The sequence below is a fragment of the Neofelis nebulosa genome, chromosome 1 (assembly GCF_028018385.1).
Source record: "Neofelis nebulosa isolate mNeoNeb1 chromosome 1, mNeoNeb1.pri, whole genome shotgun sequence".
In the NCBI taxonomy this organism is placed as follows: Eukaryota; Metazoa; Chordata; class Mammalia; order Carnivora; family Felidae; genus Neofelis; species Neofelis nebulosa.
In genome coordinates this window covers 235,077,789-235,094,490 of record NC_080782.1, presented here as the reverse complement: position 1 = coordinate 235,094,490, position 16,702 = coordinate 235,077,789, and the positions used below count along the sequence as shown (strand labels likewise).

The 16,702-nt window shown below is 48.3% G+C and overlaps 1 protein-coding gene across 5 annotated transcripts in view; it reads right to left on the bottom strand.

Moving 5' to 3' along the window:
- The window catches only part of SLC7A1 (solute carrier family 7 member 1), an 80,729-nt gene that overhangs the window by 34,522 nt on the left and 29,505 nt on the right, over positions 1-16,702 (bottom strand). For 3 of the 5 annotated variants that reach the window (XM_058688707.1, XM_058688711.1, XM_058688717.1), the window contains exon 2: positions 7,313-7,412. The gene's annotated coding sequence lies outside the window, so the exon portion shown is untranslated. Of the gene's footprint in view, positions 1-7,312; positions 7,413-7,678; positions 7,698-16,702 lie in introns of those variants that run through there. The other 2 variants (XM_058688724.1, XM_058688704.1) reach the window with 2 other exon arrangements.

Here is a 16,702-nt window from a genome sequence, read left to right as displayed (position 1 = left end):
GAACACACTGGAAGGCCAAATTCGTTCTTCTTCGAATGCCAAGAGCTCCTGTTTTTGCCACGCTGGTAGGCCCTAATTCCTCGTATTTCTAATCTTTCTTCAACATCTCGGTTTGTCAGCTGTCTCTGCCTCCGAAAGCAGAAGCAGACAACCCTATCAGTGAAGGGCTCCCGTCACGACAGCTGTTGTCCCTCTTGAGCGGAGGCTGTGCCACAGATGCTGTTGTCTTCTTCACTAGGCTCAAATCTTTTCAACATTGTCCACTCAACTTGAAGAAGGACATAAAAAACAAGAAGCCAATGGGAGAATTGTTAGGGACATTTTCACAAAACCCAGACACGATCTAGAAATGCTCCTTCTTAAGCCGGCAGGATGTGATTAGACAGTATTTGGGTCTCTGGATGGTGTTTCCATCACTCAGGAAGGTTGTGCTGTATCAGGAGAGATGCCCTGACCCTGTGTACAGAACTGCGTTACAACAAAAACATGTGTTCTCTCGGGAGGTCAGAGCTTCTTTGCCACATGCCTTTAATCACACTTACTTCTGTAGTGTGTAACGAAAGCGTTCTGGATCTGCAATCTGAAGCCAGGTGACCTACAAACTCTGTGGGCAGGTCCAGGGGGAGACCTGCCATTGCCTGTCTAGTACAGTGTTGATAAACCAGAACTAAACAGAAGCCTGGTCCTAAGGAGCAGGAGAGTTCATGAAATTGGCTTTATATGAGCTGTAAAGCACTTCATTTGGGCCTTAAAAACTGTTGTACATTTGGCTCTCGAATGGAAAAGAAATATCTTAAAGAAAGTTCCCCTCAGATTAGAATTCAGACTTACTACCACAACATTGCCTCTTTAATTCTCTAGGCCTCTAAGGTATCCTGAAAGACAAGAGTTTTCCATGGCTCTTTCCAGAAGCATCCTCTGTTTCCAAAAGCACAAGGAAAACTGGCATCTGGAACCACCACAAGGCAGAGGATCCTACGCAAAACTCATCTTTCACCGCACGTTCACCCAGACCAATAGTTTTCCGTTTACTAATGCATCCACCCGACAAAGCCAGGCAGTTCACTGATTTAGACTCCAAGCTCCTGTAATCTCCGCCCTCCCCCATCTTCCCATGGTCACAAGCAATTGTGTGGAAATAACCTGGAATTTCTAGAAAACGCGCTGGTTCCAAAACAGACAAAGAAGCGGTGAAAAACCAGGTCCAGCTCCCTGAACTGAGCTGGAGAGCAGCCGCACAGGGGGCTGGGGTCCGCCGGAAGCAACCAACATTCTACACCAGCTCCTCAAAAGACACATACGAGTTCATTTAATCCACATCAGAGACCATCAATAGCGATTGTCACTCCTCTCATGAGAGTAAGAGTGGAGTTCAGGCGGCAGGTCCTGTTGCCCACAGTCACCAGGATTTGGCCTAGGTCACCAGATTCCAGAAGCCCTACTCTATGCCAGCTGCCAAACGGATTCCACTTTGACCAGGCCTATTCCCCCCTGCTGCCGACGATTCTTCATGTGTCACCTGGTCCGACAAATAAAAGATTCACAAGAATTAAGGGACACCCTCTTCCTGAATGATAATTCCTCTGCAAAAATTAAGTCAGTTATTCACATGGTGGAGTGAATCAACGGACTCCACCCATTGGCCAAGACCCACTGGCTTCGAGTCAATAAGGAGCTTTATCTAAGGAAAAGTGAGTAATTTGGGTTGCAGGGCCCAACCAGGGCTTCGGGCAGCATTCCGGAAAGCACACAGACAGCAAGGCTTAGAAAAGTATGAAAGGAAACAACCAGCCAAAGAAGATGGATTAAGCTTATGCTGGAGATATTACATCCTGATAAAAGTGGAGAGAAAGTGTCCAAAAAACCCCCACAAAAACCCATGTATAGCATCCCTGAGAAATAATAACATACTGAATATGAGTTTTTATAAAGAATGGTCTAGAAAGAAAACTAAAATAGGTGTTTCTCAACAGGGGACTTAGGGCATTTTTTTAGATTCTGCATTTTGACAATTTTCTCTAGAAGTGTGGTACTGCTTCTGAGTTAAGGAGAAGGAAATATTCTAATAAAACCAACAAACAAGTAAGTGGAAAAAAAGGAAGGCATAAGGTCCAAAGACAAGTTGAACCATGTCAGGAGTCTATCTGGAAACGTGGACAATTGAGTACACGGGGTTTCATTATGCTTTCTCTCTACATTTGTGCACATTTGGGAATTTCCAGAAGTGAATGTGAAAAGAAAGGAATTCATCCAGGGCTGACCCAGAAAACAAAGAGGAAATGCTTCAACAACCTGTATCAGGGCCAGGATAGCCCCTCAGCACTGTTAGCCATGGCCACATATTAGTTAAGTAGTCTTTTATGTAGGATTAGGTTGAAACGTATAAAAGCATCAGTATTCAGCTATGTTTTACATAAAAACAGCCTAGAGCAAAGAATCCGTAATCGGCAGGCCTGGTCTTACCTCTTGGCAGTCTCGTTCCTATGTAGACTTGGGTCTGTATCATACACGGGGAATGAGACTGAAATCAGAAAAGGGAGCCTGAGTTCCAAAGAACAGTTCCAAGAAACAAGGAGTGATTCGTAGGTTATTCAGAAGCTGGCAGCTGCTGAAACAGAGACACCTGTAGGGAAAGGGAGAGGCCTGTAGCCTGTGTTTGTGCTGCACACTACGAGGGACACAAGCACAGTGTCGTGGTTCATCTGTCACCACTGGGCGGGCTGTGGCCCCACAGGGGAGGTAAAGCACAGGCCTGCAGAACCGCAGGGACCACGCAGGTGAGGCTGGCTGTGCGGAGCAGAGCAGGAGGGCAGGGCAGGACAGTCCATTTACAGGAGTCTTGCACGGCCAGCTGAGGGATTTATACTCAGACCTAAAAATTTTAAGCAAAAGAAGGACATCAAAGAAGTATTTTCTTGGGAGGCTTGATCTGGTCTTATTGTGAAGGACAGACCAGAGCGGGAAACAGCACCAGGACAGCTCACTGCTCGTGGCTCAGCCTTCTTTCTTTGGGGGACAAATTCAATTATATTTGTCTTTTGAGCATGCTATTTTAATCCAACTAATAAAGCACTTTTGAGCAAACAAATGCTATAATCTTTGATATTTACCTGCCGTTTGCTCCCTGTTTTTTCCTCAAAGAGCCCTGAAATACACACGCTCCTCACACCCAAAGTTACCATGGGAATTATCTATGTGGTGTATCATGCACAAATAATCCCTAAGCAGGAAATGGCTTCCTACACCCATATCTCACAGGCAGCCAAAATTTCAGGCATTCATCCCCAAAGAAAAGCATGTAAAAGTTGAAAGAAACACCACAGCCTTCCCGTGTCATTTGCCACCTCACCTGTCTTGGGTCCAAACAACTACCTGCTGCGTTTTTCGACCACGAGGTATTTTTTTTTTTTATGTCATATGTTGGGAGGAAACACCCTAGTGCGTGGTGACAGAACAGTCTCAGCACAGACAGCACAGCCGAGAATGTGCTTCTCGTGGCCTGAAATGACTCTGAGGCACCAGAAGCAAATGGCCAGTGCCGCAAGGGTGTGTGCGTACCAGAACGCTGGACCGAACGGTCAAAGCCAGGGGAGGCCTGGCAGAGGGTCAGGCCAAAGTCAGAGGTGGACAAAGCAGCCCGCAAAGTCGGACCAATGGAGTTACTCCCACTGGGCAAGAGAGCTGGACGGCAGCATTAGGTGTGCAGGGGCTCTTTAAGCATGTCAGACCACAGGTGCATCGTCCGTCACAGGCAGTGCCACCTGCTGTGTTGTAACGCAAGACCCCAGAGCAATACCGTAACCGCACTGTCCTACAGAACGCTACCCGAATTCAACCCCAGCGCCTGTCAATACGACAGCATCCAATTATCCAGGACCACATTCTCCTTTACAAACAACGCCAGAAAACTGCAGCTGGGTTCCGAGGCGGGTCACAGACAGCAGCAACTTAAGCCAACATTCCTGATGTAGAACCACGCACTCTGGGCATCCACCACCCGGCAGGGACAGTGAGGGCAGGAGAATACCCAAATTGGTTAGAAGAATAAATGGACCCTTTAGGGTCGTGATCCTTTAACAGATTTAAAATCGTGGATCACCGTGGAAAAAAGAAAGGAGCAAAACAGTTTCCCACAAAAATGGATAGCAGACGGGAACCACTCCTCAAGGAGCAAGGAAAGGCATTCAGTGGTACGCGACCTCTCAGGTGGCCCCGTGATCCACTCCCAGTATCTCCTGGAGTGTGTGTAGAACCGGGACTTGCTTCCAGTCAACAGAACATGGCGACGGTGCTGGCCGTCACTCCGCGGAGCTTACGTAAGTTACGTGAGCTCCATCTTGCTAGCGTCCTCCTCGTCAGCCTAATGAACCCGGCGGCCACGCCAGGAAAACCCATGGCAATGAATGTGGCCTCCAGGTCGGCCGGAGAGAGGCCAGGGCCCCGGGTCGTACAATCATGAGGACATGGATCTGCCCAACAACCTGAGGGAGCGTAGAAGCAGATTCTACCCCAGCCATGCTTCCAGATGAGAACCAAGCCCTAGTCGACACGTTGACTGCAGCCTCGTGAGCCAGGCCGGGCCCTGACTTCTGCCCACAGGAGCAATGGAACAATAGATGTGTGTTGTTTAGGTCTCTATGTTTGTGGTGATCGTTGTGCGGTGACAGAGTACTCCTCCGTGGCCCCGTCATGAGACAGTGAGTGGGTCTGCATTCGTTCTCTCTTACACCTTCAAGGACTTAAAACCAGAGCCCAACATTTCTCCTCCTCTGTTTTAATGGTGGAGTTAACCTCTTCTGGACCTGAAGCTATTTCTTCTTGGTTAAGGATGAACGATTTGAAAGCAATTTCCTCCCCTGGAAGCACGGTAGGTACTAAATGACTATTATTTCATTGTTTACAAAATTGCGTATTTGCCCTGTGTCACTCTTCTGGGAGTTACGGGAGCTACAAAGGTGAGCAGCGCACCGTCCCTGTGCTCAGAGCGCGCACTGTCTGGAAAGAAAGACTAAAGCAACCATCTACCCATTCGACAAATAGTTACCTTAAGCCTACTCGAGGCCTCCCCCGCTTCGAAGTGCTGATGAAACCGCAGGGAACGGAACAAAGCCGTCCGCCCTCTGGGCAGGAAGACAGTATGATAAACTGAAGCGCACAAACAAGTATGGCAGAGACCAAAAAGCCTCCCGGGGATGCACCACCTCTGCCGCCATCTGGCACCTGGTCTGTATCTCTTCACTCAAGAAGGGGCAACCTCATGGTGGTTTCCAGTAGGTCGTGAATTCCCCCGATTTAGTTGCAGTTCAGGACTTGTGCCGGAGGACCTAAGAACCATCGATGGCTGCCCCACACATTCGGTCACAGCATCCTGATCCTGAGAAACAGATCTGATATAGACTTTTCATTCCGATGTGAACACTCAGCACCACGTGCCAAGCCCTGGTATTAGGTAACAGGAAGGGTTTCTAAACTAGTCTGTTGAGATAGCAGAGACACATCTGACGACTGCAGGAAGGGGAGGAAGAATGCAGAATGAATTCACTCTAAGCACTCTTACTAAACAGGCCCTGAAAAGAGGAGGAAAGAAAAGGACACTCAAGGTTCACCATGGCTTCTGGCACCACACAGGATGTTCCCCCCTCCCCGGCCGCACTTCCCTGCCGGCAAGGATCCAGTTTTATTTACCGTCTTTTGGGAAAGGACACCTGGTAACTGTGCACCTTTGTTTCTGACATTTACACAGTTGCAAGGGCCTCATAAACACGCGGTGTACTTCCAGCCGTGAGCCTCCCTATGAACTATGCGGTAGGAGCTTTGGGGAGTCTGGCCCCTCCTTCTTATTTCAAGGTCACTGCTCAAAGACGCCTACCTGCGGCAGAGGCCGCTGGCCATATCCCCCACAAAGTTCCTCTGATGAAGGATAGCATGGGCTGCTGACCCTGATTATGTGTGCATTCTTTTTTTCAACATTAAAAGAAAAAACTTTTTTTAATGTTTATTCATTTTTGGGGGGCGGGGAGGGGCAGACAGAGAGGGAGACACAGAACTCAAAGCAGGCTCCAGGCTCTGCGCTGTCAGCACAGAGCCCGACACAGGGCTTGAACTCACAAACCATGAGATCATGACCTGAGCCGAAGTCGGACGCTTAACTGACTGAGCCACCCAGGCGCCCCTACGTGTGCATTCTTAATACAGCTATTTTTGGAATTAAGAATATGAATGGCCGCAAAGGACAGTAAGAATGTGAGAGGGAGGGAGAGAAGTCAGGGGAGGTTCTTTTGTAAACACACACACCTGAAAAAACTGCCTCCTTTTGATGATGCATAAAATAGCAACAATAACAATGAAGTGCCCATACTCAGTGAACTTGTTATTTTAATCAAAAGCTAACAGGAGTAATAGCTTTCAAGTATTTTAATAGTGGAACCCATCTTTCCCAAACCACATCTGCCAAACCCAAATGTAAGAATCAAATAAAAGTGGAGCCTCTCTTACACAGAGAGATGGGAGCCACTGAGCCCTGCTGGCTAGCCCTGACCTGCCCCCGCCCCGCCCTCCCTGCCTGGCTCCTTGGCCCCCCCTCAGGACTCTGCGGCTCCAAGGCCCAGCCTGAAATGCCCTGGCCTACAGCAGATCACTACAGCACCTGAACCTAAGAATAAGCTACGGGAGAATCCCTAAGTAAAAGGGGGGGAAAGCAGAGGAATAAAGAGATAGGAGCAGGAGGAAAGGCTTGGGAGCAGGAAGGAAACTGGAGCCAGCCCTTGACCCTGAGAAGCACCAAGGCTCCAAGAGTCAAAGGCAGCACCGCAGTGCAAACCGTAAGTGTCACGGCATTGCACACCAGCACGGACAGACCAGGGGCCGCTGCCCAGAGCGAGGGCCACCAAGGGCTACACACCACGCAGCAGCCGTGCATCCACACCGGGAGTGAGCGGCAGGCTTCGGCAGATCCTCTCTCCACAGCTGCCCTGATGGACATAGATTTCACCTGGGATGTCGGTCTTTCCCCCGCCCAGTTCCCAAGCCTTGCATTGGGCAGGGTATTGGGAGTTCTGTCTCAAGGAAATGCAGAAATTTAATAAGCCCGCAAAAGTGAAGGGGCACTCGCGTTTTCTGACGAGGGGATGGGCCTGAACTGCTAAGGGCTCTGAAGGGGCAGAGCAGTGATAGATAAGCTTTAAAAGATGATGACGCAGGGTGTAGCTGTCAGTTAATTTATAAAGTCAACAGCCAACTGAAGGTCTAAACGGACAATCCATTCTAGTGCCCAAGAGACTGCCCTGCCAGCGTGCAGATGGGCAGACTGTACCTGGAACGGGATGTGAGGACTTGTCAACTCGTCACTCGAGGATCGCCTGGGTCCTGGAGCAAAGACGTCTCAGGAGGGATGAGATGGGCACCTCCGGCTCCTGGGAAGCAAAGAAGAGACGTTAGGCGCCACCCACCTGGGCCCCAGAACCTCCATGCCTGTGGCTGTGAGGCGAGGGATGATTCTGTCCAGCTCGGGAGTCAGAAAAGACACCCGACCTATAACACCAAGCAAAGGTAGGTGGCATCAGAGGCCAGGCAGGTAAGGGTCCCTTCACGGGGACTGAACAGGCATATGGTGAAGCACCACTGGGCAGGGGACAAGACGGGAAACTGGACGAGATGTCCTCCGAACCAGAGATCTTACCATGTGACCTCCACCAACGAGGACCAAATCTCAAACAAGCATCACCCAGACAGACTCCCTCCACAGACCTAGGGCACAAAGGTAGATGGGTGGTAGATGGGAAGGCACAAAGCCGTGTGGGGAGAGAATCCACCCCCCCTCCCCACCTCTGACGACCGCACTGAGAACTGAAAGTGGTGGGGGCAGAAAGTCTTATCTGGGTCCCTCAGGAAACAGTCAGACTCCACCTGTGAGTGGCCATCTTGCCAAAGACTCTCTGGACCGGCTGACAGATGGGCACAAACATACGCCTGCCCTGGAGACTTCAGGATGGGCCAGGGTGCTCTAAATGTAGAACGCACGCTGTCACCATGAGCCTAGAGGAGTGGCCTGCAGTCCCACAAGGAATGGGATCGAGTGGCCGGAGCCCCCCCATCCGAAAGCAAGTTACCTCTGCTGATATAAAGTCCTCTGTCTCCTCAATCCTACCACTTCTACTCTGCACACACTCACGCGCTCACCCAGGAGCTGGAGAGGTTTAATTAAAGTCTCCTGACGTGATCTGCACTAATGAGACCCAGAGCGGATTATCATCACACCAAAGACACACGTCAAGACGCTAATCAACAGAGTTTTGGAACTTCCACAGCAGCAAACCAGATTTCCAACCACGGAGATCCTACTCTATCCCGACCCACACCTTTTGTACGCTCATTGTACTCAAGGCTTCGTTCTTTTCCGCTTTCTATTTGCAAAATGTGCAAACCTACAGAAACACGAAAGGAACGTTTACATGCCCTTCATCTACATTTACCGACATTTCTCATTTTGCCATGTTCGTTTTATTTTTATATAAACTTTTCTCGTGAACCATTTGATAGTGAGCTATAATAGCTACCGTGACACTTGACCTCTATTTTGGTCACTCCTAAGAACAACATCTCCAGCAAGAAACTGAAATGCAGTCGATGGCATCTAAAACACGGCCCAAATTGACAGCGTGTTGCTCTTTCTCTACCATATGCCAGGTACCACAAGGGCACTGAGAGGGTCACGGCCCCGGAGGGGAGACTGACCTACAGATGCCTTACTGGGGACAAGGGCACTGAGGTGGTGTGGCTCATATGTGAGTCTCTGTCTTGGCTGAAGAGAAAGTGGTTGGCCCCACCTGAAGACGTGAGGAAAGGCCTTTGCAGTGAAGCCCTAAAGGACAAGTCTAGCCAACATATACACAGCAGGAACTGAACTGTGAAACTAGACAGGCTTGAATGTGGCTGCCAGAATAATACAGTCCCCCCACCAAACATCCAAATCCCAATTCCAGGAATCGGTGAATATGTTAGGTTACATGGCAAGGACGAATTAAGGTTGCAAGAGGAATAAAGATGCTAATCAGCTGACCTTGAGATGGGAAGATTTTCCTGTGGCGAGCCTGATGTAGTCACGAGGGTCCACCAGGTGGAAGAGGGGGCGGGAGAGTCAGTGTCAGAGGGATGCAATGTGACAAAGACACCATCAGCCACTGCTGGCTTTGAATGTGTCAGGGGACCAGGAGCCAAGGAAGGCAGGCAGGCTGGGAGGGACAAGGAACTAACTAGACTGTCTCTCAAGAGTCCTCAGAAAGGAACACATCCCTGCCACCACCTTGACTTGAGCCTGGTGAGATGTATTTCGGACTTCTGACCTCCATCCAGAACCATCAGGCAATAAATGTGTGCTGTTTTAAGCCAATGAAAAAACAAAAACAAAAAAACACAGAGGCTGGAAACAAGGCTGGAAACTATCAAAGTGCTGGGAGATGGGGGCAAATTCATCCAAGTCCTTGTGGCCAAGCCAAGAAAACTACACTTTGTTCTTCCGGGAAGGGAGAGACAGCCAAGAGCCATGATCGGATCTGTATCTTAGGAATAAAACTCTGAAATAAAAGGAGCAGAAGCTAGAAGGAAAATAACTAACAATGCTTGTTGCCAACGATAAAATTTGAGCTTTCAAACAAAAAAAACAAAAAACAAAAAAAAATAGAATTTTGGAAAACTTGCATCCGTCACCAAGAACTCAAAAGATTCCCAAAACTTAAAACAGTTTCCTGATGACACTGGTGGTGATGTTAACAAATGCGATTTTTAGAAAACAATTACATGATGAAATCTGTCAACGTTTGAAGATCTGCATAATTCAGTAAGACAGTATTTCACTGAAACATGGACAAACGACTGATTCAAAGTACAAAGCGGAATTTTTGAAAAAAGTACAAAACAGACACATTTTCAAGTACAAAAAGCCTGTCAATATGGTTTTAGATTCCACTGTGGAACCAACTACCTCCTTTCAAGTTTTTGTGCAGTATCGAAAAAGAACACTCAGGGGCGCCTGGGTGGCTCAGTCGGTTAAGTGTCTGACTTCGGCTCAGGTCATAATATCGAGGTTCATAAGTTCGAGCCCCGCGTCGGGCTCTGTGTGGACAGCTCAGAGCCTGGAGCCCGCGTCGGATTCTGTGTCTCCCTCTCTCTCTGCCCCTCCCCTGCTCACACTCTGTCTTTCTCTCTCAAAAATAAATAAACATTAAAAAAAAAAAAAAAAAAAAAGAACACTCGTAATTATCCAAAAAGGCTACTATCCTTTTCCAAGTATCTACCTGAGGACTATTTTCTTTATATATTTCAACTAAAACAGACATCAAAACCGACTGATGCATAATTAGACATAACAAGCTGCCTTCTATTAAGCTGAGCATTAAAGAGATTTGTAAATATGTAAAATGACACTACTCCTATTAAATTATTTAGCAACTAGTTATTTTTCATAGAAATGATACATTAACAGAAAATGGTTTATTGTTATTTTTAGATGGATTAGTACGTAAATATTTGAAGCTGATCCAAACTCAAATTTGTAAGATGATAAATGTAGATACATACCACCCACATAAGCAAGAGTTCCTTCGAGTCCTCAATAGTCTGTAAGAGCACAAGGCGGTTCTGGGACCGAACAGCTTGAGAACCGCTCCCTTATGGGCCGCCCAATCAAGTGAACACAGCACCAAGCTGGGTATATGCTCACATCACACAAAGTCCTCTCCTGCTTCTTTGGGCATGATGAAGCAGCCTAAAGGGGATCCCCACTCTGCTCCCATTCTCCTGGCACGGTATACAAGCAGTTAATGCTCAAGCTGGAAGTCAGGAAGAAAAGCATGCCATACGTTAATCCAGGCTGAACTCATCAGGATTAATGGGGTTGGAATGCATAGCAAATAAACTCATTATAACTGCTTTTCTTTAATCCAAGAATGTTCCAACCGACCATTCTACTCCTACAGATCCGGCGACTCACTTTTTACCAAGGAAGGAGAATGCTACATACACTTCAGACCTTAAGGATTCAATTTCACTTGTGTCATAAACACAGCAAGCAACATTTCAACACCACCCCTGACAAGCTTCACTGAAAGGGTGTGGCTATGACACCATGTGGCTCTGGGTAACGGGGAGCACCTGGCACACTGACAGGAAATATGTACGTAAAATAACATGGAAACACCAGCAAACATACTTCCACTGAGTAATTTACACATCAAAGGGAATCAGGTCTTTTCATTAAGTACACTGATGAACCACTAAAAATGCTTTCCCATTTATGAGACACAACCCCCAGCTCTTTGGCAACTTAAGTACCTGCTTTGCCTGCGAATGTGATTTTATTCCATTCATTCCACAAATGTCTTGGGCGCCAGATACAGTTTCAGAAACCAGAGAGGCGGCAGTGACCTTTATTGGACCAAAATCTCTGACTTCTTAAAGTCTATCACTGGAAATCCCTCTTTGAAAACTAAGGATGGACGAAATATTCACTGGAGGAAGAACGCTTCTGGTTTCCTAAAGCAACTGCATGAAATTACCAGAAGTAAGATGAGCCCCAACTACACACGGGAAGGTCAGATGTTATGGTTACTGTAAGGAACAAAGCTACAGACAGCACAGTTCAAGGCGATCGGGGGATTTCTGTTAAGTCCACGGACTCTCGCCGAGAATGCTGGCAAGAACGGAGCTCCTCTGGGAAGGCCCAGCAACCTATGGGACGCCCAAGGCAGTTCTCCAGCGGATGTGTGGGCTGTCAGAATCCTGAAAGGGGAGCATCGGTGGTTGAAAAAAGCAAATCATAATTAATTGTTTTCTTTGGCATGAATAGTTTTCAAATTTCAGCATAAGATTTCTGTCGGTTAAAAGGGAGCACAGGCTAAGAGGCTGAGTAGTTAAACAGAAACCACTTTTCTGCTCCAGGAAAGACAGGGAGGATGGAACCAAAGCCGCAAGTACAGGAAGGAGCCTGCAGTGTCCCCAGAACCAGCAGGGCAGGCTTCCGGGCATCACGAAAGGATCCAGAACTGAGCTCAGAGGCTCTCCTGGTCCCTGGGGAGCCTGCTGCATGGGCACTGTAGGAACCGCATCAAGAACAGTCCAGACTGTCCCGGCTGCACCTGCAACCCGCTGAGAGAACCACAGGAATATGGGAGTGATCCCTTCTCTCCTTCGGCCTCCCAGCCTTAACCCCGCACTTCAGATCTACCCAGAAATGATCAGACCCTTATTAACTGAAACAACATACCCTCAAGGGGCAGATCTGGAGGGTACCAGCATCCAAAATATTATGTTCTCCTATGTTTCCACTGGACCCACACTTCCTGACTTGCACAGCTCCACGGGAGCACAACACACACTAGCTTACCAGCTCCTCAACGGTAGGGGGGTGTCTTCTACCCGTGACCATGGGATTTACAGCTGCTACTCAGCAGCTCCCCAGGAAAACTCGCAGAATAGATTCCAGCATCCATCTCAGAATGTGAGTAACTCACCTCTTCTTCCAATTTCCAACGTCCGTCCTGATCCCGCCTGTATTTGGGACCTATACCAGTTTCTGTCTACTCCCTGAGACGGCAATAGCATTTAAGCATAAATGCTGTTCGAAAGACCGCACACTGTGGTTCTACAAAACTTACTGGGGGGAAAAAATGACAAACTCTAAAGGAAACATGGTCAAGGAAGTAACAGCAAGACATTTATCCTACCCCCTATCCTTTGATAACTAAAATTACTCCAGCCATTCTGCACCAAGGAAAAGACCGCTGGGCTCACAATTTGATGATTCAACCTTCCTCTGAGATGCAAAATACTCCGGGAAAAGGCCACAAACCCCTTCTTTGCTCTGCGCTGCAACGGGCCAGTGAAGGGCGCTCTTCCCCATCGGCCCGTGTCTCCTGGTGATGCCAAGGGAAGAGGAGGGGTGGCAGGAGAAGCTAGCGGGGGCCAGTCAGAGGTTGCGGGATGCAGTTCTCAAGCAGGGGTGACTCCGCTCCCACCAAGGGGCATCAGGCAGTGCCTGGAGACATTTCCGGTGGCCACAGCCGAGGGAAGCAGGCGTTGCCATCTACTGCTCAGAGGCCAGGACTGCCGCACGGACAGCCTTCCAACAGAGAGGCTCGGGAGCACTGGGGTGGAGAAAGCCTGCCTTACATGTGAAACTGCAGACCGCAAAGTGTTCCATAGATTTTCTTTTTTAAGTGAACTGGTTTAATAATTCTATCAAAAAAAAAAAACAACAAAAGGTACAGTGTCTGAAAACAAGCACATATTCACAAGAGAGCAAAACCTTGTCACCATATCCCTGGAGAACCCTCCAGGGTACCCAAACCAGGATTGAGAATAACTAAGAGGCAAGGAGACGAAGGGAAAAAGTAAACGGTTAAAAAACGCCGTGTGGACTAAGACATTAATCTGAGTTATTAATCTGAGTTCTCACTTCTGAGGGTGAATTGGTATCTTGTAGAAGGCTTGAGACCCTCGCCCTCTGATGACTCTGCCTGGAAGGTGAAGGTCAAACCTTGAAGGGCTGATGGGACGGCCAGGCAGGGCCCCTGTGAGGGAAAGGAGCCAACCAGCTAAGCCCCACCACGATCACAAGGTCCCCCAGGGAGAAGGCCTCATCCCCAGGTCACGGGGCAGGCACAGAAGCTCCGAACAGCAGTGACCAGGACAACAGAAAGAGCCCACGGCCACTTTACTAAAAAGTCCTCTTGTTACGCCAAACACACTGTTTCAGCGTCTGAGTGGGAAGGACATCTCCACTGTGGTTCCGAGAAAGCAGAGAGATGAGGCAGCGTCCAGCCTATGAGGAAGGTCGTTTCTCCCTCTCCCAGAAACGTTCTGCCCTCCAAGGAGCCACGGACATCTATTTTTTAATGCCCGAGATTCAAAAAATGAAATCACGAGTTCTAAGAGTCGGAAGGGACCAATCCCACATCTGATGCAGAAATCCTCCCAGGCTGTCACAGGAAACACTGATCAGGGCAGGAAAGAGAGGGGAGAATGGGGGAGGGAGGAAGAGCCAGGCTACTGAAGGCAGGCATGAAGAAGTGACGCTCCAGGCAGCCACGCCCCCCCACCCCCTTCCCAGTTGTCACCCACCAGCCTCTGAATTCTGCCTCTGAGTCTGGAGTAGTAAACACGCATCCGAAGCCAGCCATACCCCTCATAAGCAATAACAACAGTAAGAACGGCTAACGTTCATGGTGAACGTCTACCATGTGCCGACACCCCCGTGGAAGGCACGGTATGTATGTGTACAACCCCATCTAACACTCAAACCAGGCCTTGAAGTTTACACAGCTGTCACACCCCCTTCACTCAGGGCAAGCCAGCTGTGTAAAGTAGTTATAAAGCAGAGCCTTGGTGCAAACCTTGGCGCATCCGACTCTAAACCCACCTGGATGCTCCATTATGCTTAATGCTACTGAAACGCTACATGGGATTATAATAGGTCCCCCAGGGCAATGGGCCATAACGTGATTACAGCAAGACTTTAATTAGACACGAGGAGGATCCCCCACGTCACAGTGACATGCAAAGGAATGAGGGCACAGAGGGTTTCAAGGAGACAGACTTTGGTTTGAATCTCTGCTCAAATGCTGACCAGGTGAATGGGTTGGGGCAAATCATTCTGAATCTTAGTTTGCTCACTTCTCCAAAGAGGAAACTACTGTGAGGCTCATGCAATTGTTTAAAAACAACAATAAATATATTTAGCCACATAAACGTATCATGCACTTTTGAGCGTAAATACGTTCCTGGGAGACTGTCTCTGAGTAAGTGACATATTTCAGAAATACTTCCTCTTCATTTCATACCGTTCTTCAAATGCACTGGTTCCTACGTGGCATTTTGAAATTTCTCTGCCAAACAGCTAATGAGCTACACAAATAGATAAATGCAGCCAGGGGGAGCTGCTATTTTAAGAAATTCTCCAGTTCAAGTGAACAACTGTTTGATGTGTGAATAATCGGCTCTTAATTACATGGTTTGTCAATATTTTAAAAGAATCATCTCGTTAACAAGCTGAGGGGGTAGGCTGTGGCACCTACCCTGACTTTGGTCATTCGATGTTTCTGTCTGCCAGTAACTGAACCTTAAGAGTTTAATAAAATAGTCTTTGCCAGTGAGCAAGTGACGTATTATTTAAAAAAAAAAAAAAAGAGGTGAAACATACGAATACAATACAAACACTACAGGGCATTCTCCAAATGGGCAGCAGAGAAAGGAGGCATGGGGGAATTTGGGAGCAACAGACCCAGGAGGGAGTGGTCAGGGGAGGCAGCGGCCAAGGTGAAGGCGTGACAAGGCTGAGGGAAGAAGGCAGGCACTCCTCAGACGGGGGGTGAGCAACACGCAAGCTGGAGTCATGGACAAGCACAAGGGGGTCCCGAGAGAGCAAGGGGGCAGGCCTGCCAGGGCATGGGCAGAAGGATGTCGGGGCTCTGCTGCCCACAGCCTACACAAACCTTCTCCAAGATCTCTTCTAGTTCTATGATGGAGACTCGGTGAATAGAACTCGTGATCGCGGGGCGCCTGGGTGGCGCAGTCGGTTAAGCGTCCGACTTCGGCCAGGTCACGATCTCGCGGTCCGTGAGTTCGAGCCCCGCGTCGGGCTCTGGGCTGACGGCTCGGAGCCTGGAGCCTGTTTCCGATTCTGTGTCTCCCTCTCTCTCTGCCCCTCCCCCGTTCATGCTCTGTCTCTCTCTGTCCCAAAAATAAATAAAAAACGTTGAAAAAAAAAAAATTTAAAAAAAAAAAGAACTCGTGATCGCTTACGTTCAGGATTCCCTGAGGCCACCTGTCAGAGCCCAGGTAGACTTGTTGATCCACTAGGAAAATAAGCCTCTTGTACTCCTGCTGTGTGCCCTGGAGAGGTACCCGGGAGGCACCCCAAGAATGCAGGCAGCAGCCCACCTCTCTAGCCCCCTACTCCCAGTTCTTGGGCAGCTTCTTCAAGTTACACCCCCCCCCCCCCCCCCCCCCCCCCGCTGCTGGTCTTAACCAACATTTTTTAAAGCGGTAGCACCCATGCAGAGACAGACCCTACGGTTTGGGGCCAAGGACCCTTCACCCGTTCTAGCTCTCAAAAGGAAGTAACAGTGACTAGGCTTTTTACTAATCTGTCCCCCTCCCTTTGCCAAATCAAAGTTAAAGTTACTTCTCTTCGGGGGGGCCAAGAAATGGTGTTGCTTGTTTCCTAAAAACCTAGGAGGAGGAATGTGGCAATGGCCGCACAGCATTGTGAATGTACTTAATGCCACTGAAACGTACAATAAAAAAATTTTCATCATTTTTTTAAAACCAAGAAAATTCCTCAAAAAACAACACACTTACCATATGACCTGGCAACTCACCCCTAGATCTATAACCAAGATAAATGTGTACACAAATGTTCACAGCAGCATGACTGAGAATAGCCCCAAAATGCTTAAACCACCAAAATGTCCATCAAATGATGAATAAACAGAACACAGAATATCTATACAATGGAATATTATTCAGCCCTTAGAAGGAGTGAAGCACTGACACCAGCCACCACATGGATGAACCTTGAAAACACCATGCTGAGGGAAAGAAACCGGGCACAAGAGGCCACGTATTGTGCTCTTCCATTTGTATGAAACGTCTCAGATAAAGGCAGAAAGTGTATTACTGGTTGCCTAGGGCTGGGCTAAGGATGGAG